General features: G+C 43.9%; 1 non-coding gene and 1 pseudogene across 1 annotated transcript; both read left to right on the forward strand.

The window, feature by feature from the left end:
* LOC125153740 (heterogeneous nuclear ribonucleoprotein A1-like) lies at positions 1-27086 on the forward strand (annotated as a pseudogene).
* LOC125161407 (small nucleolar RNA SNORD93) lies at positions 20678-20749 on the forward strand. The gene has a single exon (XR_007150610.1). It is a non-coding gene; the product is annotated as a small nucleolar RNA SNORD93 (small nucleolar RNA).
* Positions 27087-27459: the final 373 nt, after the last annotated feature.

Here is a 27459-nt window from a genome sequence, read left to right on the forward strand (position 1 = left end):
GGGAACGCCTACAGACTGTGTGGTAATGAGAGATCCAACACCAAGCGCTCCAGAGACTTTGGGTTTGTCACGTACGCCATTGTGGAAGAGGTGGACACAGCCATGAATGCAAGGCCACACAAGGTGGATGGAAGAGTTGTAGAACCAGAGAGGGCTGTCTCAAGAGACGAGTCTCAAAGACCTGGTGCCCGCTTAACTGTGAAAACGATTTCTGTCGGTGGCGTTAAAGAAGACCCTGAAGCACACATCCTAGAGATTATTTTGAACAGAATGGGAAAACTGAAGTGACTGAAATCATGGCTGACCGAGGTAGTGGCAAGAAGAGAATTTTGCTTTTGTAACATTTAATGATCATGACTCTGTAGACAAGATTGTCATTCAAAAATACCATACTGTGAACGGCCACACTGGGAAGTGAGGAGAGCCCTATTTAAGCAGGAGATGGCTGGTGCTTCAGCCAGCCAGAGAGATCAAAGTGGTCCTGGAAACTTTGGTGGTGGTTGTGGTGGGAATGACAACTCTGGTCGTGGGGGAAACTTCAGTGGGCGAGGTGGCTTTGGTGGCAGGCAAGGTGGCTTTCGTGGCAGGTGAGGTGGTGGTGGACGTGGTGGCAGTGTGGATGGCTGTAACGGATTTGGTAATGATGGAAGCAATTTTGGAGGTGGCGGAAGCTATAATGATTTTGGCAATTACAACAATCAATCTTCAAATTTTGGACCCCTGCAAGGAGGGAAGTTTGGAGGCAGAAGCTCTGCGCCCTATGGTGGTGGAGGCCAATACTTTGTCAAACCAGAAACCAAGGTGGCTGTGGCAGTTCCAGCAGCAGCAGTAGCTATGGCAGTGGCAGAAGGTTTTAATTACTGTCGGGAAACGAAGCTTAGCAGGAGAGGAGAGCCAGAGAAGTGACAGGGAAGCTACAGGTTACAACAGGTTTGTGAGCTCAGCCAAGCACGGTGGCGGCAGGGCCTAGCTGCCACAAAGGAGCCATGTTTTAGACAATATTCATATGTATGGGCTAAAACCCAAGGACTATATTCATGACTAATTATATAACAGTTTATTTTAGTTTCTGTTCTGTGGAAAGTGTAATGCACTCCAACAAAGGGTTTTAATGTAGATTTTTTTGGTTTTTGTACCCATGCTGTTGATTACTAACTGTAGTTGTATGATCATGACGCTGAATAAATGTGTCTTTAAGAAAAAAAAAAAAAAGAAGAGCACCTGGGTGACCTGGGTGGCTCAGACGGTTAAGTGTCCAACTCTTGATTTTGGCTGAGGTCATGATCTCGTGTGAGATCAAACCTCATGTCAGGCTCTGTGCTTGGGATTCTCTTTCTCCCTCTCTCTCTTCTGCCCCTTCCCCTCACACACATGTTCTTTCTCTCTCTTTCTCTCTCTCTCTCTCTCTCTCTCAAAATAAATAATCTTTAAAAAAGGAAATATTTCTTAGTGGTCATTCCATATCAATACATAAATGCCTTCCCTTTTTATAGATGCATAGTATCACTTTTAATAATTTATTTCACAGGGCACCTGGGTGGCTCAGTCGGTTGAGTGTCTGGCTTTGGCTCAGGTCATGATCTCACAGTTTGTGGGCTTGAGCCCCGCATTGGGCTCTGTGCTGACAGCTTAGAGCCTGGAGCCTGCTTCAAATTCTGTGTCTCCCTCTCTCTGCTCCTCCCCTGCTCATGCTCCATCTCTCTCCTTCAAACAAAACAAAACAAAACAAAACATTTAAAAAATTTTTTTAAATAAAGAAAAATAATTTATTTCACTTGCCCCTAGGTAGGCAAAATACTTCAGATTTCCTTATAATTAATAAACACTAATAGTATCCATCTAGTGTGCACAGTCTTTGACTCTGTGGTTAAGAGTGGTCTATACACCGGGGCGCCTGGGTGGCTCAGTCGGTTAAGCGTCCGACTTTGGCTCAGGTCATGATCTCCCACTCTGTGAGTTCCAGCCCCGCGTTGGGCTCTGTGCTGACAGCTCAGAGCCTGGAGCCTGCCTCGGATCCTGTGTCTCCCTCTCTCTCTGGCCCTCCCCCCCCATTCATGTTCTGTCTCTCTCTGTCTCAAAAATAAATAAACGTTAGGAAAAAAAAAAAAAGAGTGGTCTATACACCAAATGATGTAACCGCCATAAAGATTCCGTAGGCAAGGCCCAGTCAGGCAACAGAAACACCCGGCCCACCTCCTAGTCCTGCTGCTCACTAGTGGTGTGACCTTGAGCAGGTCACTTAATCCTCCAGTCATGGTTCTCTTCAAAACAACATTGGGATTACCTGCCCTGATTACCTCCCAAGTTTCTTGAGGGTGAGAGGAGATAATGGGTGGAATACTACTTACATAAAATCCATTGTGCAAATAAAGGGTTGGCAAGTATGACTATTCCCTAGAGCCTAGATCATAATCCTCTGTCTATAATCACAAGTAGAAGTTTTCTTGGGGTGCCTGGGTGGCTCAGTCAGTTGAACATCTAACTTCAGCTCAGGTCATGATCTCAGGGTCTGTGAGTTCGAGCCCCACATTGGGCTCTGTGATGACAGCTCAGAGCCTGGAGCCTGCTTTGGATTCTGTGTCTCCCTCTCTCTCTGCCTCCCCTGGCTCACACTCTCTGTCTCTCTGTCTCTCTCTTTTTTTCTCTCTCTCTCAAAAATAAATAAACATTAAAAAAGAATTTTAAAAAAAGAGGGAGGAGTTCTCTCATGGCAAATTCAACCTCAGTTTGAGTTTCAGAGAGCTGCATCCTAATCCATGTGATTTTTCATTTAAAATAGAATGACTTTCTGGGCCCTTCTGTTCTCTAATCTAGTCCTTAATGGCCATCAGAAGGTGTGCTACACACGAATAATGAGAAAGGACAAAATGCCAAGACAGGAAATGAGTGGGGAACACTCATATAAAACCCAGAGGAGAGTTGCAGCAGACCAACAATGGTGAGAAAGGGTATAATGGAGAAAAACCAGTGCTCAAAAGCCACTCAGGGAATAAGAAGCAACCTGGTTGCCTAGCAATACCAGAAGGTACACTGGAGTTAGGATCTTAGAGGTGACACCTGCTAAGAACTGTGCAGGTCTGAAATTTTACCATACTTACAAGCTTGCAAATTAGTTTTCCATGGAGGCTGGCAAAAGGCATGAGACCTTTGGGTCAGAGACCAAAGATTTTATTACATATGGCAAAAGAAGTAGCCAGTGCTTTGTGTTGATTTGCAGGTGTTCCCTATACCTCCAGAGTCCATAATGATGACACAACTGACCCATCCAAGATGCCTGTACATGCAGAACACTGTTAAGGGAGAGGAACACTGAGCTGGGGAATTCACTGTTTTCATAGTGAGCAGAAACAAGCCTGGTCTCTGTCTGGGAGCCTCCCTCATGGCTGCCTGCTGCAAACAGAACCCTGAATGATGGCCTGGGTGAAGAACCATCAGGGCCTTGCATTCTTGACACACTCAGAAGGAACGTGCAGGGATGCTCCATGCCTATGCTAGAGTGTCTCTCCCAACAGCACTTTGAAAGCAGGAGGGAAACTTTAGTCAAGATCAATTCAAAAATGAGGCTGAACTAGGTCAAAAGGAAGGAGATTCCAAAAGTCCAAAAGTAAGGAGCTGGAGGGACAAGGTGAGTCAAGGGCTGACTCTGGAGCCAAAGAGAGACTGGAGACAGGGATAGGGATTTATCTATGGTAGAAGCAGAAGAAAAGATAAAATCTGTGAGGGAGACAATATGGAGAGATAATGTGGCCAGGAAAGCTGTCACATAAAGGGCCCAGTCAAGAGAGTAGGACAAGATGGCAGAGGTGGGCAGGTGGCCTGGAAAGGATGGGCAGGAGGACCAATGCTGCTTGAAATTAGAAGCAGAGCACGCTCACACTCAGAGGTCCAGGGAAACCTTCCCAGCAATCACAGGCCAGGCGGGGAAGCCTCCTGCACTCTCCCTTAGCTCCCCCTGAGCCTCAGCTGCCATCCCCACTGGACTGTGACTCCCCCTAGAGCAGGATGTGTGTGTGTGTGACTCTCCTCCATACTCAGCATCTGCATAGGCACCTCTCCATGGTTGGGGCTCAGTGTATGCACTTTGAATCAATGAGTGAGTTAGTTGTGAGGTAGTCAGTCTCTGGAAGCATTACGTGGCTCATAGTGTCAGATCCTGCAGATAAATCATGTAGGATGAGGACTAAGAACAAAGCCAATGCTTTGGGAAAAGGTTGAGTCACAGGTCATGATTCTGGAAGGCAAATCTGACAAATTAAAGGTATGCAGACCATATCTCCAGCGACTGGGGGCTGGGAGCAGGAAAAGTCAAGGCAGTATGCTATTATTCTCTGTGTCCCACTCTCCCAGCCTTTGCCTTGTATGTGACTATAGATAGCCAGGTGGAGGCATTCACACTACCTCAGAGAAGCAGGATTGGTATAGCTGAAATGAAAAGATATAGAAACAATTTCATCTTTTAAAACAACTTCTATAAGTGGCCTTATGAATTAAAATTTTAGGGGTGGGGAGGAGGGAGGATCAAGGTACAGAGCTAATACCAAAGCAATGGAGTCTGGAAGAGAGAAGAAGAGGAAGAGACCCCTGCTTCCATGAGACTTGGGGGAGGGCACAGGAGTAAGAAAAGAGGTCAGAGATGGGGGCCAGGACCCCTGATTTGGAGAGAAGAGGGCCTGCTTCAGGGCCCCAGCTTGGGGGAATCATATCCAGAGATCATGCTCTCACCTCCCTACCTCAGGGCCTTTGCCTTTACACCCCTCTGTCCGGTTTCCCATGGCTCAGTCCCGCCCTGCCTTCAGATCTCCTCAGGAAGATCAGCTGCTCATAGCTGACCATCCTGTCTAAAATAAGAAGTCCCTTCTCCCATCTATCTCTGTTCCATTTCCCTGATTTTACTTACCTTCCTAACACATACAGAACACATCAGGGGATCCGTGACCACCAGAGTTCCTACGATCTTATTTTCTATTCCTAACAAAAAAGATATGAGAAAGCAACAAAAATATGACAGGTTCTACAATATCACTTACACATTTTTCTCTCTTCTGAGGAATTTTGCAAGCTTGCTACAGGGTAATGTTTCTACAGAAGGCAGAAGTTCCCCTTTCAGGACCCCAAATGAAGAAAGAAAAGTTGAAATTAGATGTCATTGCAGATGGGAACTTTGGTTTTAAAAGAGAAGGTAGGGTCACCTCGTCCTTTTGGAAACAGTGGCCAGGTCACATCCACAGAGCTCCCCATGGAAGACCTTCCGTTTGCTTCTAGACAGGAGTCTGATGGAGAACAGGGATTCTCCACCGTACAGGCTTTAAAAAAAAAAAAAAAAGAACTCAGCAGAGGGCAAAGCACCAGTGTTGTTAACATCTTCTAAATAACCATTATTCTAATTTCTAATAGAAATATTTCACAGTAGCAGGGATGCATAGTCCCTCAGGAAAAAAAAACCACATTTTTTTATTTTTAATATTTATTTTATTTTTATTTTTTAACAACCATTTTTTAAATGTTTGTTTATTTTTGAGAGAGAAGAGACAGAGTCCAAGCAGGGGAGGGGCAGAGAGAGAGGGAGACACAGAATCTGAAGCAGGCTCCAGGCTCTAAGCTGTCAGCACAGAGCCCGACACGGGGTTCGAACTCAGAAACTGTGAGATCATGACCTGACCCCAAGTTGGACACTTAACTGACTGAGCCACCCAGGTGCCCCAATAACCATTTTTCTTTGATTGCAGAAAATTTTATACATCTTTCTCCCAGAGAGAATCCGTCTCTCACTGTCTTTTAAAAAGAAACAAGTAATTAATAGTAGAAAACTCTAGTAATGAGAAGAGGGGCTCTCTCCATCTCTGGCTACATGAACCTAAACACTAAGCCAACATCTAAAGACCAGACTGTGCCCATGGATGGAAAAGTCGATTTAATCATTTCTTTCTTTGCTGTGGGGTGAGAACCTTCTGTCAACAGGGGCTGGCAGGATGCCTGTGGTTTTTCCAGCAGAAGAAAACTTCTTATACCTCAATACTTTGCTGATCCATACCTAACTTCCACATGGGAACTCAACTTTGGTGCCCCGGGACACCCCCGAACAGAATCAGGACCCTTAACGCCCAAAGCAATGGAGCCCTAACACTTCATTTGGGTGGGACCACACAGTGGTCAAACCCTCCCTTGCTACATGTGGGGGCCACTTCTGTGTCCCGTGGGCTGGTTATAAACTCCTACTATAAAAATTACATCAAGGTGGGGCACCTGGGGGGCTCGGTCAGTTAAGCGTCTGACTCTTGATTTCAGCTCAGGTCAGGTCACGATCTCACAGTTTGGGTTTGTGCTGCACTGACAGCACAGAGCCTGCCTAGGGTTCTCTCTCTCCCTCTCTCTCTGTCCCTCCCCTGCTCACTCTCTCTCTTTCTCAAAATAAATAAACATTAAAAAAATTACATCCATGCAATTTTAAACATTTTTCTAAATGTTTTAACTTATTTTTGAGAGAGCCCAATGCGGGGAGGGTAGGGAGACAGGAACAGAGGATCCAAAGCCGGCTCTGCACTGACAGCAGAGAGCCTGATGTGGGACGTGAACTCACGGACTGTGAGATCATGACCTAAGCCAAAGGGGGATGTTCAGCTAACTGAGCCACCCAGGTGCCCCCATCCAAGGAATCCTGCAGAGGGCTGTGCCACGTCCCACGGAGGCAAAGAGAAGAAAGCCGGCAGAAAGAGGACAAAGGATTCATCACAATTCAAATTTGGTTCAACTTCAATGTGATTGCTTGGGGTTCTAAGCCCCTCAACAAAAAGGAAGTTCATTTGCCTAAGCAGCAACTCCTACCACTAATGGGGTGACCTGGGGCATATCTGGAACAAGAGTACTAGCTAGGAAGTCCAGAAGGCACAGTGGCTAGTGCCACAGAGCCCTGGGGAGAGCTAGCTCCGCCAGGACCAAATCTCTTTGCAGCCCAGACAGGTAAGGACAGAAACCAGGAAGAGACCATCCATAGAAGGAGGAAAGGAGGCATGGCTGGGAAGATGGCTGCTGATAAGCTGTGAGAGCTGCTCATTGTCATCTGCCTTCCCTCACTCATACACACACAGACACAGACACAGATGCACACAAAAAAACAGGACACTTGAAGCACCCCCTCCCACTCCCCTTGGAGTGGGAGAGAACAGTGTTCATGTCAGTGTGGGGAAGCAGCCAAACTCAGTGAGGAAAGAGTAGGACTCCTGAGTACCAAGGGGTAGGACTTCCCCCAGGACCAGGCTGCCCAGCGAGCTCGGAAGCCCTGGAATGGGTAGTTTGAGGATAGAAGAATTCATTAATGACTAAAATCTAGTTCTCGCCTTCCTAGAGGCTAGGAGAACACTAAACAGAAGCAAATCATCTTGAGCGTGACATAAATCTTACCAGACGGAGTGTGAAAGGATGATAATGGTTTTTGGAATATGTTGTGTCCTTTTCATTTCGTGATCCATTCGTTTATTCATTCATCTGACAAATGGTAACTGAGGGCCTCCCCTTTACATAAGGATGAGGAGATATAACAATAAAAGAGGCAGGCAAAGCTTCTGCCTTTGTGGACTTCACATTCTAGTAGGAAAGACAGTCGGTAATAAATAGTGGCAAATACTCCCGTGGAGCCTTCTGTGTGTCAGGCCCTCTGCTAAACCCTTTCCAGGTAGGAGCTCATATGTTTACTGCAACCTATGCGGTAGCTACTGTTATCCTCATTTACAAATAAGGAGCGTGAGGCATAGGCGGGCTAACTTGCCAGGTGTGTACAGCTAACAGTAACGGAACAAGGATTTGACCCCAGGAAGGTGACATTTAGAGTCCGTATTCTTTTATTTTTTTTTTAAGTTTATTTATTTATTTTTGAGAGATGGGGGAGTGTGTGTGAGCAGGGGTGGAGAAGAGAGAGAGGGAGAGAGAGAATCCCAAGCAGGCTCCACACTGTCACCATGGAGCCCATACAGGGCTTGAACCCATGAACTGTGAGATCGCCACCTGAGCCATGAGTCGGACACTTAACCAACTGAGCCTCCCGGGTGACCCTTAGAGTCCATGTTCTTAACTGATATAGATTAGCGTGCATATGGGCACAGGCATGGAGACGGGCATAGAGACGCAGATAGTAATAGAGAAGGATGTAACTGTTCACATTTCCAAGGGACAGAAGACCCCTAAGTAAAGTATCTTGAAAGGGACTTAAAGTTTTAGTAGAGAAAGCCAATCGACACCGGTAGATGGATGCATAAATAAGTGCTATAAGGAAAGCAATGGGGTGGGGGTAGATAGGGTGGATAGGGTGGCCAGGGCAGATGACACTGCAGTTGTCCAGAGCAGGTTCCTGAGGCCTGCCCAAATCAAGAGCAGATGTGACTATGAGTCGCCAGGCCCCAGGTTTCAGTCACAAACCCCAAAGAGCCAGGACTGGGAACAGTCACATCTCAGTGGTCACTATCTGAGGACAGCCCCCACTGCAGCAGAGACCAGCTGGAATGCAGACTATTAGTGTCATGCCCTAAGCACCCCCCATGTACACACACCAGATGTCATGGAGAAGGGAAGGGGAGCAGAAACATGAAAGGCTGGGCCTTTTACAAAAACAGACTACATGTTTACCTCAAAGGCTCGTGTACATTACCGAACCTGAATAAATTTTCTTGACTCACTAAACACAAAGCCCTCTAGGCACCTCACTCCCGGTCTAGCAGAACATGGGGTCTTGAGATACAACATTTGTGATGCCACTGCCCCACCATGAAGGCTACATTTGGCGAGCAGAGAAGAAAGGACACGGGGTGATCGCAAGAGAAGTGAAACAGTTCCTGTCTTTTCCCTTCCAGGCGGAACAGTTACAGTGGCACAGATGGTCAGTCACATCAGGGGTGAGGAATGAAACACACGTATTATGTGCATCTCTGGAGAGAACAAAAGGATTATTCATTGTTTCATTATAGTTTTTTAAAAGCTCAAAGCATGATTTAGGAGAAGTCATTTGTGACATTGCTGCATTCAATTACCCAGAACAAATTTGGACGAGCCTCGCAGCTATTTCTGGGCTTCCAAATGTGGGTCACAAAGACACGTTAATCAAAAAGGACAATGCAATCAGGCAGCTTCACATATTTATCATCACTTCTATGAAAAGCACTTACTAGCAACTGCCTGCTCAAGGTTCAGGCAGCCTGGGTTTTATATACAGAAATTAAGCAGTCACAATCCCTACCCTCTTGAAATTTCAGCTTGGCAATGTTGATTTGAACAATCACGTAAATAGACAACTAAACAAAACTCATCTGCAATTATTCTCTGTCCCACATGTTCATGCTCTGTGGCAGTCCGTGTTCTCACCGTCCATTCAGGAGTTCTGTATATGCTGTTCTCACTACAGAAAACTCCATCCAGATTAAAGTAGAAACACGGAACATGGTGTTTGGAGCTACATTCTTTCAGGATTGAAAATTGAGGAAATTGGTTTTCTTGTGCAAAAGAAGAGGCTCACACTGTTGGATACATACACAATTTCCATTACTCTGTCACTTCTTTTCTATAGAAGCACCCCACTTTTCTTCAGGGTGGCAATATGCCCAGCTTTTTTTTTTTAATGTATTTCCTAGTAGCATTTGCAGCTAGAAGAGGACATGTGATATATTTCTAGCCAATGAGATATAAGTGGAAGTCACCAAATAAGGCTTCTGGGAAAGTGCTTTTTAAAAGAACTACCTCTGTTGGCATTTGCCTTTGCCCTTTACCCTTCCCAGTCATTTGGTTGGTTGGTTGGTTGGTTGGTTGGTTGGTTGGTTGGTTGATTGTTTGGCCCTTCCCAGTCATCTTGCCTGGAATGTGGATGAGATGCTGGATATGCAGCAGCCATCTTGTGACTGAAGAGCCAAAGTTATATCCTACAGACGGCTAAACAAAAAGACAGAAAGAAACAGGGTCCCTTTGCACCAGTTCTGAATTGTTATGTGAGGAAAATAAAATTGCCATTTAGTTGAGCCCTAGTATATTTATTTAGCATATGCAGCCATATACAATCCCTGATTGATTCTAAGAATTACACAGATGAGGCTGTATAAGTTAGGGGTCCATTGTGATTAAAGTCCACTTTTTGATAGTATTTTCTTCCCTCTGAGCACTGGTAGTTGTCCAAGGAATCTGGAGCAATTTCAGCATACGGAGGATTTTGCCCCAGTTCAACCTGCAGCATTTAACAACCATTTAGTGAGACTCTAAGATGTGCCACACAAAGTGCTGGGTGCTGGTGGGCACAAGTCTCTGTATTCACAGCACTGATACTCTATTCAGGAGACAGGAACAATAAACAAACAAGAAAAGGAGGTTAAAGCCCTGCAAAGAAAAAACAGGGTCAGGGGGATAGGCCTGCTGGGTGATAGGAGGGATACTGGCACTTTCCACAGGGTGGTCAGAACACGCCTCACTTCTAGGGGGGATGTATTAATTGGCTTGGGCCGCCATAACCAAATACCACAGACTGGGGGACTTAAACAACAGACATTCATTTTCTCACAGTGCCGGAGGCTAGAAGTCCAAGATCAAAGTGCCATCAGAGTTAATTTCCAGTAAGGCCTCTCTTCCTGACTTATAGACAGCATCTTCGTGCTGTGTCCTCACATGGCCTTGCCTCTGTTGATGTGGACACAAAGAGAGAGAGAGAGAGTGAGAGAGACAGAGAGATCTGGTGACTTTCTCTTTTCTTATAAGGACACTAGTCTTGCTGAATTACGGCATCATCCTCATCACCTCCCTTAACTTAATTATCTCCCTAAAGGCCCTATCTGCAAATATAATCACAATGGGGGATTTGGGCTTCAACATGAATTTTAGGGGAACACAATTCAGCTATAACAAGGAGCTTATGAACAGAAACCTAAAGGAAGAGACAGTGAAGGCCAAAAGGAAACCTGGGGGAAGAGCATTTCAGGCAGAGGAACAGCAAGTGCTAAGCCCTATGGCAGAGTACGTTTGGCATGTTGGAGGGGCAGTGAGGAAGCCAGTGCAGCTGCAGGGGGAGATTGTCAGGGGGGAAGATAGAAAAGAAATGGAGGCTACTACATCCTGTATAGCCTTATAGACTATTGAAAAACTTTCCTTTTACACTGAAAGAAAGGAGGGGCCAGCCACTCAAGAGGTCTGTGCAAATGAGCAACATGATCTTCCTAATGTTTTAAAGAGTTCCCTCCGGTCATTGTGTGGAGAACGGACTATAAGTACAAAGACGGAAGCAAAACATCAGCTAGAAGCCTGTTAAAATAACCAGGAGAGAGATAATGGAGCTTGGACTAGGATGGTTGAGAAGTGGTCAGATTTGAGGCAGAGATGATGGGATTTGCTGTGGATCAATGTGTGTAAATGCGCAAGAGAAGAGAGGAGTTTGGGACACCTCCAAGATTTTTGCCATAGGCACTGGAAGAATAAAACTGCTATATACTCCAGTGGATTAATGGTGGCATGATCAGTTGTGAGTGATGAAATATCAAGAGTTGAGTTTCAGGCACATTCATTTCAAGATGCCTTTTAGAAACCCAAGTGCAAACCTTGAGTGTGCAATTGGACATATAAGACTGTAAGTCAGGGAATGGTCTAAGCCTGTGACAGAAATTTGAGTCACAAAACATATGAGGACTTTAAGATACAAAACAGATGAACATAAGGGAAGGGAGGCAGAAATAATATAAAAACAGGGAGGGGGGACAAAACAGAAGAGACTCTTAAATATAGAGAACAAACAGAGGGTTGCTGGAGGGGTTGTGGGAGGGGGGATGGGCTAAATGGGTAAGGGGCATTAAAGAATCTACTTCTGAAATCATTACTGCACTATATGCTAACTAACTTGGATGTAAATTTAAAAATAAATAAATTATTTTTTAAAAAAAGAATAAAAAGGAGCTGTATAGTTTATATGACAAGAAATCTGTCACAGGAAGTGAGTATGGAGAGGTCGGTAGGGGTAACTCATTTAGGTAGTTGTAGAATATAGTAATTGAAAAAAGGAAAACAGCAACACATGGTCCTAGAATAATGCCTTGCTTGAATGGAGGGTCATTAGGTAGAGTACCTCAGTTATGTGCCCTGTATACAGTCACTTTTTCAAGCCTATCACCAAGGATTGGTGGGCTTTTGAGGTGGTCACCATAACTTGAAGTCATGTGACTCTTCATTTCTTATCTCCATCTTTTTCAAATTAGTTACCATGTCCTGTCAATTCTACCAAACAGTATGGAAAAGTTTGAGAGAAAAGTGAAATTTTGAGTCCAAAAACCACTTCCAGTAACCCTCAAGCATGAGAGAAAAGGGACAAAAAGAGCACTGCTTTGTGTTTGTGTAAGAAGTTACACTGATGTTCTAACCCCAGCACCTATGATGGGGATTTATTTGGAAATAGGATTTTTAAAAATGTAACAAAGTTAAGATTAGGTAATACTGGATTAGGGCACCCTACATCCTGTGACTATTGTTCTTATAAGAAGGTCAGAAGAAGACACAGGTACACAGAGACACACAGAAGAATGCCATGTGATGACAGATGCAGAGTCTGGGGCAATAATGCAGCTGAAGGCCAAGGATCGATCATCACCACCAGAAGCTTGGAAGAAACAAAGATTCTCCCTCAGAGCCTCTGGAAGGAACCAACCTTTCTGACACCTTCATGTTGGACTTATGGCCTTCAGAACTGTGAGAATACAAAATTCTATTATTTAAGAAAAAAAGAAGAGAAATTTGAGTCACAAAGAAAAGTCAAAACAGTATTTAAAACTGTACATCTAGATGACATCATTACCTAGATAGGAGTAGATCAAGGAGAGTTGAGATCTGAGGACTAAGCCCTGGAGAACTCCGCACAGTAAAGGTGGGCAAATGAAAAGGATCCAGTAACAGGGACTGAAAAGAAGCAGCCATGAGGTTGGGAAAAACAAACAAAAACAAAGTATGGTGACCTGGAAGACAAAAGAGAAATGTTTCAAGAAGAGAATGATCACGCTTGAACTGAAAAGACAACTAAGGTCAAGACTAAAAGCACCTTGGCCCTTGAAAAGAGTTGTTTCCATGGAGTCATGGATTGATGCATCAGTTATCCGGTGCCACATAACAAATTACAACAAACTTTAGCTGTTTAAAGCAATAAGCACGTGTTATCAAATAGCATCAGTGGGTCATGAATCTGGGTGTGGCTTCCTGGTTGCCTCTGGCTCAGGGCCATAAGGCTGCAGTCAAGACATTGGCTAGGACTAGAGTCTTCTCAAGGTCTGATGTGAGAGGATTCACTACCAAGCTTGCTCACGTGGCTATTGGCAGGCCTCAGATCCTTGTTGGCTATTAGCCTAAGACATCTATTCCTTGCCAATTAGTTCTCTCCATAAAGCAGCTCCCAACATGGCAGCCTGCTTCCCCTAGAGCAAAGACTCTAAGAGAGAAAAGGTAAGAGACAGCAGCCCAAGATGGTAGCTCCAGTCTTTTGTAACAGAATCTCTGAAGTGACATCCCATCAGTTTTTAAAAAAGACTTTATTTTTCAGAGCAGTTTTAGGTTCACAGAAAAATTGAGCAGAAACTAGAGAGATTTCCCACTACACTACCAACATTCCCCACCAGTGCAAAACAGTTTTTACAGTTGATGAACAAACACTGACACATCATTATCAACCTAAGTCCATTACATTAGGATTCACTCTGTGTCGTACGTTCGATGGGCTCTGACAAACACATAATAACACGTATCAACCTTTATAATATCATATAGAACAGTTTCACTGCCCTAAGAATCTACTGTGCTCCAGCTAGTCATCCTCCCTCCCCCAAACCTCTGGCACCCATTGATCTGTTCATAGATTCCATAGTTTTGTCTTTTCCAAAATGTCCCATAGTTGGGATTATATAGTAGATAAACTTTTCAGATTTGCATTTAAGTTACTTCCATGTATTTTCATGGCTTGATAGTTCATTTCTTTTTAGTGCAGAATAATATTCCATTGTCTGTATGTACCACATTCCATTCACCTGTTGAAAGACATCTTGGTTGCTTCCAAGCTTTGGCAATTATGAATAAAGTTATGATAAACATCCATGTACAGGTTATTTTGTAGATATAAGTTTTTTCAGCTCCTTTTGGGAAATGCCAATGAGTATGATTGCTGGATCATATGGTAAGAGTATGTTTAGCTTTGTAAGGACTGCCAAACTGTCCTTCAAAATTGCTATGTCTTTTTGCATTTCCACCAGTAGTGAGAGTTACTGATGTTCTACATCCTCACCAACATTTGATATTGTCACCGTCTGGAATTTAGCCATTCCAGTAGATACATAATGATATCTCATTGTTTTAATTTGCAATTCCCTAATGACATATGGTGTGGGGCATCTCTCCACATGCCGACCTATAACTTATGTTCAATTCTATTCAATGGAAGAAATTCACTAGGTCCAGACCACACTGAAGGGGAGGGGACTATACAAGGGCATGAATAACAGGAGATGAGGCAATTGGAGACCATCTCAGAGGCTGACCAATATAATTAGATTGAGAAATGAAAGGAGGATATAAATTAAAGACCAATATAGACAACGCTTTTGAGGAGTTGCACTATAAAGAGAAACAAAGACCTATGGAAGTATGTGGAGTTAAAGTAAAGAATGTTTTTATTTTCTTTGCTTTATAACAAACCAGATCATTCTTAGCAATAAGGTAATACATTGGATATGTTGAAATGTAAACAAGTAGAACTCTATTTTATACATTTATTCATGTACTTCTTAGAAGTATTGTGAACAATGCCAAAGTTTGTAAGTAACACACCTGAAAGGGGATTTTGTTTTCCTTCCAAGATTTTATTTAAATTCAAGTTCGCTAACATGTAATGTAGTATTGGTTTTGGGAGTACAATTCAGTGATTCATCACTTACATGTAACACCTAGGGCTCATCCCAACAAGTGCCCTCCTTACTGCCCATCACCCATTTAGCCCATCCCCCCACGTATCTCCCCTCCAGCAGCCCCCAGTGTGTTCTCTATTGCTAAGACTCTCTTATGGTTTGCCTCCCTCTCTGTTATCTTATTTTTCTGTCCCTTCCCCTATATTCATCCACCTATTAGTGGATTAGAACTATTAAATTCTACCTATTAGTGAAATCATATATTTGCCTTTCTCTGACTGATTATTTCGCTTAGCATAATACATTCTAGTTTTAACCATGCTGTTGCAAATGGCAAGATTTCATTTTTTGATGGCTCAGTAATATTCCATTGCGTGTGTGTGTGTGTGTGTGTGTGTATCACAAGATATATCTTCTTTATCCATTTATCAGTTGATAGACATTTGGGCTCTTTCCATGATTTGGCTATTGTCGATAGTGCTGCTATAAACATCAGGGTGCATGTGCCCCCTTTGAATCAGTATTTTTGTATCCTTTGGTTAAATACCCAGTAGTGCAATTGCTGGGTCCCAGGGTGGTTCTATTTTTAATCCATACTGTTTTCCGCAGTGCCTGCACCAGTTTGCATTCCTACCAACAGTGTAAGAGGGTTCCCCTTTCTCTACATCCTTGCCAACCAACGTCTGTTGTTTCCTGAGTTGTTAATTTTAGCCATTCCGACAGGTGTAAGGTGGTATCTCATTGTGGTTTTGATTTGTATTTCCCTGATGAGGAGTGATGTTTAGCATCTTTTCACATGTTTGTTAGCCATATGGATGTCTTCTTTGGAGAAATGTCTGTTCATGTCTTCTGCCCATTTCTTAACTGGATTATTTATTTTTGGGGTTTTGAGTTTGAAAAGTTCTTTATAGACTTTGGATATTAGCCCTTTATCAGATATGTCATTTGTAAATATCTTCTCCCATTCTGTAATTTCCTTTTAGTTTTAATTGCTTCCTTCACTGTGCAGAAGTTTTTTTTTTTTTTTTTTTGATGAAGCCCCAATGGTTCATTTTTGCTTTTGTTTCCCTTGCCTCCGGAGATGTGTCTAGTAAGAAGTGCTATGGCCAACATCAAAGAAGTTGCTGCCTGTGTTCTCCTCTAGGATTTTGATGGTTTCCTGTCTCACATATATGTCTTTCATCCATTTTGAATTTATTTTTGTGTATGGTGTAAGAAAGTGGTCCAGTTTTATTCTTCTGCATGTCACCATCCAGCCTAAAAGGGTTTTTTTTTTTTAATAGTCTGTTTTGTAACCATGTGGGGAAAGAAACAAGTGCATCTATATCCCAGTGCTTCCAGGACATGTACAAGTACACCTTTTAATTGCCAAAATCAGCCACACAAGTTTATTTAGGCAGATGAAACCAATAAACTTCAGTGGGCGCAGGCATTCTCTCTTGGCTTGAAAACAAGCCTACAGCTGCTTGGAAAAGGTAGGCTGATAGGCAGAGACCTGCATGTGGCAACTGGCCCAATGATGCCAATTAAAATGTTACCCAACTAGAGTAATCATTCAAATCATAAATAATGTCTGCAATTGCTTTATCTCCTGACTCTCCAACACAATAAAATGTGCATTCAACACAAAGATGAAAGTAAATGAATGGGCCAATTAATTTGTGAAAGCAAATGCCCTAGATCTGTGTCTGATGTCAGTTCATTGTGAACAAGTAAGACTTGGGATCTCCTGGGGATAGGATCAGGCAATTGCAGGATTTGAGGAGGGTGATAAATAAGTTGCTTTCTGCCCCTTCTGCATCCAGAACCAACACAGAATAAAACATAGAATGGAAATTGAAGTGTTGGCTTTACTACTAATATTTACTAATGTTAGTTCTTCAGAGTTTAGTCTGTTCTTCTCAGGGTCCCAGTCTAGACCTTGAGTCACCATTCCCTTACACCGATCCTGGGCAGTGAGGGAAGAAAAAACACAAATCTTCAGTTTATAGCCTTCTAATGGATTTGCTCTTCCTTGAAGAGAATGAGCCACTGGATGTTATCTGCCATGACATACTTGGGAGCCAAAAATTGTAAATGTGTAAAATGCAGGATCATTACTGCATGGTTACAGAGAAATACTACCTTTCATTTAGTTAGGACTATAAAGAAAGCACAGAGGTAAAGGCAATGACACAATGTACCCAATTGATTGTATACTGAACCAAGAAAACCCTCAATGGCTTCCAATGGTCACTTCTTAGGCCCTGTTTCCCCTCCCATCAGAGAAGAATCTTAGACTCTTCCATTGAGAACAGAGGACAGGTAGAGAATGAAAGTTAACAAGCCTACCCTAATTTGCATGCTCTCAAAATTCATATTAACACTGGATTTTATTGAAATTCCTTCTTGTTCTGAAAAGGAATGAGAAAAGGATAGGTAGAGGTTTGTGGCATTATCCAGCAGAAGTTTCTCCACAGAGAATCATGGCAGTGGTGGGGATAAGGTTCCCCTCTAGCAGCAGCAAAACTAGCCAGAGAAATGTCCAACACCTCCGGAGGCCCCAGGATACCTTCTCTATAAGTGTGTTTGAACGACAGGCCAAATACATGCCAGGAAAGGAAATTCAGCATGTTTTATCAAGCCCTTACAGCACACCAAGCCCTTGGCCATGTACTGGAAATGCAGAGATAAATTCACATTCAAGGTGACCCAGGAAAGTTACAGCCTAGGATAAGACCCCATCACTACCACCGTTATGAGCCTTCAAGAGTTTGATAGTATGAATACTCAACTTTTTGGGGGGATAAATGGCGAATGTCTTTTCCTGAAGTAATTTCCTCCTGACCCAAGTATATTCCAGGCACTATGCTCAGTTCTGGGGAGCCAGCAGACAAGGAAACGGAGTCCTTATGGAGCTTACATTCCACCATCATGACAACTCTGCTTCTGGAGATCACCCTAAGGCTGGCTCTACTCCACTAGAGAAAACTCTAGCTGACTTCTACTCTATACTTCTACTCTATACTTCCTCTTTAATTCTCTTGGCCTCTTTGATTTTTACCAAATATTCTCCAATATTCGAGGTGCAGTCAGATTCCTGCTGGTAATGCTAGACGTACCATCAGTACCCCTCCTCCAAGGTGCCCTCCCTGACCCCTTAGCAGGCTGGGCTCAGTGGTCTGCGCTGTGCCATGGGCACAGTGAGTGGGCTTCTATCAACAATTGAACGTCACTCTATGTTTTCTGAGGGCAGGTGCAGTTTCTCATTCCACTTTATACCCCCCAGCACCAATCACATTGCCTGGCACAGTAAACACTCAAAACATACCTGTCATACTAAACAGTCCCTCCAACCAAAATAATCTCAAGTGCCCCAGTTTAGGAAGCCTCAAATCTCAAAATTCGAAAAACAAATTAAGGATAAAACTCAACGTAAGCACAAGGCTGGAGACTGCGGGTCCTGTCCGGCAGTGCTTTCTTGACTTGCAGACCACCCTGGGGGAAGGCATGGAATTCGGGGCGGGGCAGGCGGTTACATACCTAACATTATTTGATTTGATGCCAGGAGCTTCATCAAACCTGCAGCGTGGTATAAATGAACACCCACACAGAGAGGTGTTCAAGCAAGCGTGGTGAGTCCGCCGGCTGCGAGGCCAGGGCTGGGGAACGTGAGTCGCCGGCAGGGGGCGCGCGCGAGCCCCTGGGCGGCGCAGGCGGGGCGGTTACTAGGCCGGGAGGGGCGCTGGGGGTAATTTTTGGTTGGTTGTCTCAGGGTGCCGACCGCCCAAGCCCCTTTTAAACTTCGTCTCTCCAGCGCCCTCCCTTTTCCGACGCGGTGTGCGACTCGGTGAGTGTCTTCGGACCGGCCCGACGCCGGAACCGGCCACGTGGTCTGGGGTCTCTCTCTGGGTCCCTGTGCCCGCCTCGCCCGGGCGTCCATGACGCGGGTTCGGCCTCAGCTTGGCGCCCCCTCGGGAGAGGCCCCCGATCCCGGGGAAGGAGCCCCCGTGAGGGCTCCTCTGGGGTAACGACGTCCTCGTGGAGTCGGGGACCCTTACTTCCTGGGAAGCACCCTTGTGGCGCCTTCCCCCGGCCCCCAGCCTACCGCTCCCCGGGTCCCCTCATCTCTGGTGCCTGTGGCCTCGATGCTCAAGGGCTCCAAGCCACTGGGAGTTTCAAGTGCCCTTTTCAAAGAAAAAATAACTTTGGAGAATGCAGCTGCGGGGCGGAAGGCGCCCAACCGGGTCGGAGTCGGTGCTCTTGGCTCGCTCCGGGCTCCCGCCTGCCTGGTGTTACCACGACCCCGACGTAACCAGTTTGGAAAATGAGCCAGATCGTGGATCTGAGCGCTTTAACTCTGCGTGCGGAGCAGCTTAATTAGTGTGCTAGCAACAAACGGCGGCAATTGCGCTCTGACAGCCACTCCCCACAAATGCCTTTCAGTTGCCACTTTGCAGGGTGGTTTGGCTTTTTGAAAGGTCTGGGGTTCGTTTGCGGGGGCTGATAACTGCTGTGAGTCCTGCCTGCAGTTTTCTGCCCCAGATTCACCTTTTCTGGAGCGACCAGTACCGTATGCAGTGCAGGACCCTCTTCCAACATTTTCAGGGTGCGAAGCCCGTCATGGTTTTCTGTCCCGGGAAAAAATGAACCATTGGGATTCTGATTTGTGTCCACCAAGACGCTGGCACCTATGCTATAGAAACGGTTGTTCTCCGGATTTAGTAAACTTTGTAAAGATCTAAATTTAGAGTTGAGTGAATGAAGGAATCTTTGTAGATATCCTAAGTATCACTTAGCAATCTCTTGAAATGTGAGGCTTCTGGGGGTTACATGTTTGCCCGTAGAGTTATGAAAGACCTTTTTACCTATTAGGAAATAACTGATATTACTGACCAGGAAACTGAATGGGACATCCCATTTTATCGTGCTTTTAAAGGGGCGGGGGTAGCAAGCTGTGCTGTAGGCATCCCTTTTCCAGCCATATCTATTACCCCAGAGCACAGGGACAGATTTCCCTGTCCTGAGTCCCTCAGTCTGGTGACTAGCACTGCAACACGGGGAAATGTAATGGTCAGGCTTTGGTTTACAATTGCTTTATGTGGTGGGGGGTTCCTCTTGAGCCAAACTGTCTCAACAGTTCCATGTGAGAGAGAAACACGGGCTGAGGGAGCCAGGCACCATGACGAGGAAACAGCAGCTTGAGCCAGTGTCTATTTAAGGGTAGTGGAAACTGAGCAAGTGCCGAGAACTGTTCTCAACTTGCTGGGCTCTGTCTGCTTCTGCTTGGTCAACAAGTTTCAGGCTTCCTTTGGTTTTTAAATCTGTTTAGAGCTTGTTTTAGTGTTTCCTAGGTACAAACTGTTGCCAGTAACATTTCAGGTTTTGTTTTGTTTTTTTCTAAAATTGATACTGTTCCATGCTAATGTAAGGGTCAAGTTGGACATGTTGTGGGTGCTGACATTATATTACATAGAATTCCAGATGATAGGAACTTAATTCACTGTTCTATTTTACTCCTGGCTGGAAATTACCAAGGAGATTTCCCAAGTGTGAGGAAATTTGGAGAAAGCCTTTATATGGGGATTCTATTCAAAGGTAGCTTTTAGGTAACTAGTAGGTAACCACAATAAAAGATGCTCTTTACATAACAAACAAACAAAAAAACCTAAATCATAAAGAGTTCATTGATATTCTTAACGTTGTTCTTCTCACTTTTCTATCAGACACAGTCCAGTTCAAGATGCTGATGAACTTCAGGTATGGACCAAATGGAGATAATTTGTTATTAAATAGCTGAATCGAATTCTTGGCCAAGGATGAGAACTCTTAATCTGATTGGATATGCTTCTCTGATGGGTTAAAGGATTTACCTGAGGCCAACTTCATAGGAATTAGTTACCTGAAGTCACATCCCTCCTCCCTTTATAAAGTATGTCTTAGATATGAAGGGGGGAAAGCCTGTAATAAATAGGCAGTACTTTATTATGCCAAGAAAAGGTTATTTTTAATGGATTTTTAAGTAATTGGCATTTAATCTTTCAAAGTATCTTTCCCTATGGTGACCATTTTGAGCTTTTAGTAAGATAGGGTTTGAGTTAAAAATTCACTTTTAGGGGCGCCTGGGTGGCTCCGTCGGTTGAGCGTCTGACTTTGGCTCAGGTCACGATCTCACAGTCCGTGAGTTCAAGCCCCGCATCGGGCTCTGGGCTGATGGCTCAGAGCCTGGAGCCTGCTTCCCATTCTGTGTCTCCCTCTCTCTCTGACCCTCCCCATTCATGCTCTGTCTCTCTCTGTGTCAAAAATAAATAAACGTTAAAAAAAAAATTTTTTTTTAATTCACTTTTATATGAGAACATTACTAAGTCTGAGTTGACAATGCATAGTATGTTGTGGAATTCTATTAACTTACCTGCTGCACAGCTTTTGTAAACATGGTCTAGAAACCACTGTTTATTTTCTTAATAGCACATCTTATTTCATAATTGCCGATCTAACTACCTGTTGTGATACTTCTTTTACAGGTCTGGTGCTCGAAAGACAATTGTGGTGTTTGAAAGAAGCTTTTCAAGTAGATACAGTGTATTTGAACATATGGTGATTGAATAGAGGCTTTTGCTCTCTTTGTCCCTTTCATGGTAGTAGCAGGGGTGAATTTTGAGAAGGTGCCAAATATCTGTAAGAACATATATCTACCAGCACCATAGAGAATTTTGTAGAATTCTGTTCTATTATTTAGCCTTTCTGCCAACCAGCCCTAGCCTGAAGCTTGACATAGTAACTAGACTATTCTACAACTGTCTTAACAACACTGTCATTTGTGCCTTAATTTGCAAAGATTATTTTTAAATCCTATTCCTTTGCCCTAAAGATACATTTCAAAGCATCCTTTTAAAAATACAGTTTTAGGGGTGCCTAGGTGGCTCTTTCAGTTAAGCATCCAACTTCAGCTCAGGTCATGATCTCATAGTTCGTGGGTTCGAGCCCCACGTTGGGTTCTGTGCTGACAGCTCAGAGCCTGGAGCCTGCTTCAGATTCTGTCTCTCCCTCTCTGTCTGCACCTCCCCCACTCACACTGTCTCAAAAATAAATGTTTAAAAAAGTTTTTTTAATAAAAATAATTTTATATGCATACAGATTTTTCCATAATACATTATTTCAGGGATTAAATTTGATCCTTTTGACAGAAAACAGATTAATGGCTTAGTAACAATCAGCAAGGGTAGGTTGCAAAGGGGCATGAGTGAGTTTTGAAGAAGTGTTTTATATCTTTTTTTAAAACATTTATTTTTGAGAGAGAGACAGAGTGTGAGCGGGGGAGGGGCACAGAGTGAGAGAGACACAGAATCCCAAGCAGGCTCCATGCTCTGAGTTGTCAGCACAGAGCCCAATGCGGGGCTCGAACCCACAAACGTTAAGATCATGATCTCACCTGAAGTCGGACACTTAACCAACTGAGCCACCCAGGAGCCCTGGAAGTGTTTTATATCTTGATTATGGTGGCACTAGCATTTGTCAAATTTCAGGGGTGTGTTTTGCTAAATGTAAACTACACTTCAATAAATGTGATTTTTAAAACTTAACTTTTCTGGCATCTTAATGACATTTCCAGTGAAATCTATGAAAAGATGGTCTTGGGTCAGCACTTGAATGATTTAGGGAGGTGTTAAAAGTGGCAAAAACATCAAAACATTTTGGGGTGTAAGTCACATAAGTGACTTGTGCACACAATATAATACCTGAGAAAATCAAAAGGTATATGTTGGTTCACCTGTCAAGGATATAGAATTTCTCCTTATGGACATTCCAGACAACAACACATTCCTTGTCTTAACAGCTGCATTTTCAGTCTCACTGGGTCTGTCATGGCACTTTGCCTTCAGTCTCTGGACTGTCCATTCTTAGTGGCCACATGGAGTGTGGAAATTGCTACCCTGTAACCTGCTCGGCACCATTTCAGGTTCCTGATAGCCTTGCTTTCCACACCGGCAATTTCCTATTCCAAGAAAATTTAGAATGGCCTTGACTGATAAATGACTAGCCAAGGGATTTGGGAAATGAAGTGAGGTTCTAGCAGCTAAGTTATTGGGCTTGGGTTGATCTCAAAGCTTAATGCCTAAGTCATGCGGTTTACTCCTGAAAAAAACCAGTCTGAGCTCTCCCTTTTTCTCTGCGGATGTTCAAGGACGCTTTTGAAAGGAAGGATGGGCCGGGTATTGGTTGTGAGTCATTGTTCTTTACTGTAGGTAACGAGGAGGTGTAATCTCAGAGCCTGTTGCGCCCTGCCCTGAGACCACGTGTACTTCTGACAGCTGTTGCTGTGCTGTGTTGCCTGCAGGAAGACCCAGCAATGCTCTTCAGATGCCAGGCTTGAGAACATTCCCTGCTCTGTCTCCCCCAAACCCCCTCCATGATGACAATACAGTTGCTCAATACCTTGGCTAAATGAGTCTAGTAAACCCCAAAGAAGATGGGCTGAGGAGCTGGAGCCTACCCCACAGTCCTGCAGAGTCACCTTGCCCTCCTTGGCACAGCACACACCTGCGTGTTGAGCACAGCTAAGACGGGCCGAGGCCAATAAGACCGTTCTTCCAGCCAGTTTGTGCTCAAGTGCTCTGAGAAGTGAAGCAAGTCTGGAGTTGAATGAAATGTTTTCAAAGAGGGCTTATTAACTCCAAGGGAGGAGGCTGGGCTTGAAGAGAATCTTTCCTTATGACTACAAAAGAAGATGGGATTGAAGTATAACTTTATGCCAATCGTTATGCTTTCACTGAAAATGCAGTATCTTAAGAACTCCAGTCGCTATCCTCAGATATTACTTGCCCAATATCACAGTTACTCTGTTGTTCTTGTTGGTTCAGGTAGGTAGGGCCCCATAATTTGATTTCAAGAATGGGCATATCCCATTTTGACCTAGACACTCTATAGTGTTACTTACTACAAGTAATTTTGGGTTCTTAAAAAAAAAAAAACTGTTTGTAGTTCAAGTGAGTGTTCCAAACTCAAGTACTTTTGAGGTTTCCGAAACCTGAAGTATTTTCACAATTCGGCAAATATGTATTGTGTTTCTCTTGTGTGTTGGTTAAGCCCTGTGATAGATGATTCCTGTTTTATGGTGCTTTCATGGTATGACTTAGCCACATCACTATGTCAGATGAAGCCAGTTAGAATGTGCCCCCGTTAACTTCTGTTAGAAGGAAAAATTTCACTTAGTATCTGAGTCAATAGCTGAAAGATTCAATTGTTGGGACAAGCTATGAAGAGATGATTATATCTATTTTTACCCGCCCCCCCCCCCCATCACTACCACATTCCCTGAATGTTAGGGTGGTTTCTAAATAAACAGCAAACAATACAATAATTAGAAAAGGGGATAAAAGCTCACCAGGAAGAGCAGGATTATAAAGCCAAGCCATTAGACCTCCTGCATTAGTCTCCTGCCAGCTTGGCTCTGAGCCTCCTAGGAGCTGGAGAAAAGAGCCAGTTGGCAAATTTGTTATTTGGCACTTAAATATAAATTTAAAATGGAAAAGGAGGAGGGAGTGGGGTCATTTGCGTTGTAGGCTCCCTGGAACCTGGAACCTAAACCTAAAAAACCTAATGCTTTTTTCCCCTCATGATCTCAAGTACCTTGAACAAAGTAGAACAGAAAAGGTGTATGTATGACTAAACAAGGATACAGAGATGGTAGAGACTGATGGATCTGAGTTGTGAGGCCAGTCGGCCAGTGACCCCAGCTCCTTGCCAAGCCAAAGGGATAACACCTCTTCAGAGAAAAGCCATGTTGAGATTGTGTAAACAAACAGCCAGATATGTATTTGAAAGGCTTATTTTTATTTTGCACTCATAAAGTTTCCCTTTCCAAAATTTACTGCGTATTCATGAACTGAAAAGTCCTGATTTAGATATATTGTTATAAAATTGTGATTTATCCCAATCCGGGACTATGCAACCATTGACTAGAGGGCCCCCTAGTGGAGTTTATCTGTACTGTGAGGGGCTAATTTCTTGAGGTACTACTCCCCACCATCGCCATCTGCATTTCCAGAAGGACAGCTCCACATCAATCTGTTTCAGAGATAAAGAGACTAAATCCAGTCAAATCAGGCTGATGGACGTCACAGTGATTTGTTTCTGGGAGCAGAGCAGAATGGTGCAGTTAATGGATCAGGGCCTCATACCATTGGTTTCCCAGTTGAACAAATGCCCTGGCATGTTACCCCCACTCTTTAAGGCAGAGTAAAGCACACTGTATCATTTATAGACCTTCTGTGCTGGAGAAATATGTGGAACTTTGGGAATCATCATAGAGTCCAAACTGCAGTCTAATACAGTAGGCACTGGCCACATGTCACTACCGAGTACTTGAAACATGACTACTCCAAACTCACATGCACTGAGGTCTAAAAAACATCATCTTTGGGAGAATTCACATTAAAAAAAGAATGTAAAATATCTCTATTTTATATTGACTATAAATGATATTTTGGATGCTGGGTTAAAGGAACTGTATTATGAAAATTATATAAGTGCTATTTGCATTATATTTCTGTTTCTTAAACATGAATAAAAACATTCATGGGAACCACAGGGATAGTGGTTCCACAATCCAATAGAGAGAAGGATGTTGCCATCCTATTACAGGACCTGGCGGAAAAGCAAGAGCAAAATTACCACTTACAACAGAACTGACAATAGGTAGGCAGCTATTCTTTCCAGGGTGCAGGAGGAGGGAGCCAGTGCCACTTACAAGACTTGACATTAATTCTACCCTCAGGCTGCTAGCACTTCTGGGGATTGTAAATAAAAGGCTTCAGGATGTATTTATTAAATACTTTTGTTCTAAGACTATGGGCAAGTACTTGTGCGTCCATTAGAATCATCCAGGGACTTGGTGTGCTACAGGTCCACAAAATAAAACTTCCTTAATGAAGAATCCATATGAAGGACATATGGATTTCTAGGTCCGTATGTTTCTGATTTCTTGACCTACTTAGTTTGGGGCTTGTGTGTATGTGTGTGTGTGTGTGTGTGTGTGCGCACGCACACGCTTGTATCTGTAGTAATTTTCACTTTTAATGGAAGAGTCAAGACTGGGCGGGGGAGGTGACATCATAACTATTACCAGAACTTTACATAAAGTACAGTTTTTAAAAACTACCTTAGGTTAAGCAAAATATTCCACAAAATTCTCCCCTTCCCTCATCTCACTTAGGTCTAAAAAGCAGATCTGTGTGTAAAATCCCCTTTCGTAGTTTCCTTACTGGTAACAATAACTTTTTATCATTTGTCTCTTAACAATAGGTGGATTCTTCCCTTCAGACATTACTCTTAAGCAGTGATTCTGCTGTCAAGCACTGAGCCCGCTTTGGATCCTCTGTCTCCCCCCTCTCTCTCTGCCCCTTCCCCGCTGGTTCTCCATCTCTATCTCAAAATAAACAAATAAGCTTAAAAAGGGGTGGGGGGGGGCACCTGGGTGGCTCAGTCAGTTATCCTACTTTAGCTCAGGTCATGATCTCACAGTTTGTGAGTTCGAGCCCCACATCAGGCATTGTGCTGACAGCTCAGAGCCTGGACCCCGCTTGGGATTCTGTGTCTCCCTCTTTTTCTGCCCCTCCCCCCTCTCTCTCTCTCTCTCTCTCTCTCTCTCTCAAAAATAAATAAACATTTGGGGCGCCTGGGTGGCGCAGTCGGTTAAGCGTCCGACTTCAGCCAGGTCACGATCTCGCGGTCCGTGAGTTCGAGCCCCGCGTCAGGCTCTGGGCTGATGGCTCGGAGCCTGGAGCCTGCTTCCGATTCTGTGTCTCCCTCTCTCTCTGCCCCTCCCCCGTTCATGCTCTGTCTCTCTCTGTCCCAAAAATAAATAAATGTTGAAAAAAAAAATTTTAAAAAAAAAAATAAACATTCAAAAAATAAAAAAAAAAAGGAGTGATTCTTTAGAGGAGATGGGATGGGGAAAGACATTTTCCCCCTCCTTTGTATTGGGATGGAGACCTTTGTATTGTCTGAAGACACTTTTGACTCTCACAATTGTGTGGGTAAGGGGTGCTCCTGAGATCTTGTGAGCAGAGGCCAGAGATGCTGCAAAATATCCTATAATGTGCAGGACAGACCCCAAAGGACTGTCTGCACCAGAACGTCAATAATGCAGAGGCCAAGAAACCCTGTCTTAGAAAATGTCATTCCCGGGGTGGCTCAGTCAGTTGAGCATCTGACTCTTGATTTCAGCTCAGGTCATGATCTCAGAGTTGGTGAGTTCAAGCCACATCAGGCTCTGCGCTGACAGTGCAGAGCCTGCTTGGGATTCTCTTCCCCTTCTCTCACTGTGCCCCTCCCCTGCTCCCATCCCCCTCCCCCCTATCTCTCAAAATAAACTTCAAAAAAAAGAAAAGAACATGTCATTCCCAACAATATCAGCCCACTCAGGTGCTACTGAGTGTGCTACAGGCCAGACCCCACACGCACAAAGCTTCTCAGATAGACATACAGGCCTGTAGAGGCTTATTTGCCAGCTTCCTTGTTTTCACTTCTAGGTGAACTTGTATGTTACAACACTTACAAAACAGCAATTCAGTGTTATTTTAAGCATATA

Source organism: Prionailurus viverrinus, chromosome A2 (genome assembly GCF_022837055.1).
Source record: "Prionailurus viverrinus isolate Anna chromosome A2, UM_Priviv_1.0, whole genome shotgun sequence".
NCBI classification, from domain to species: Eukaryota; Metazoa; Chordata; class Mammalia; order Carnivora; family Felidae; genus Prionailurus; species Prionailurus viverrinus.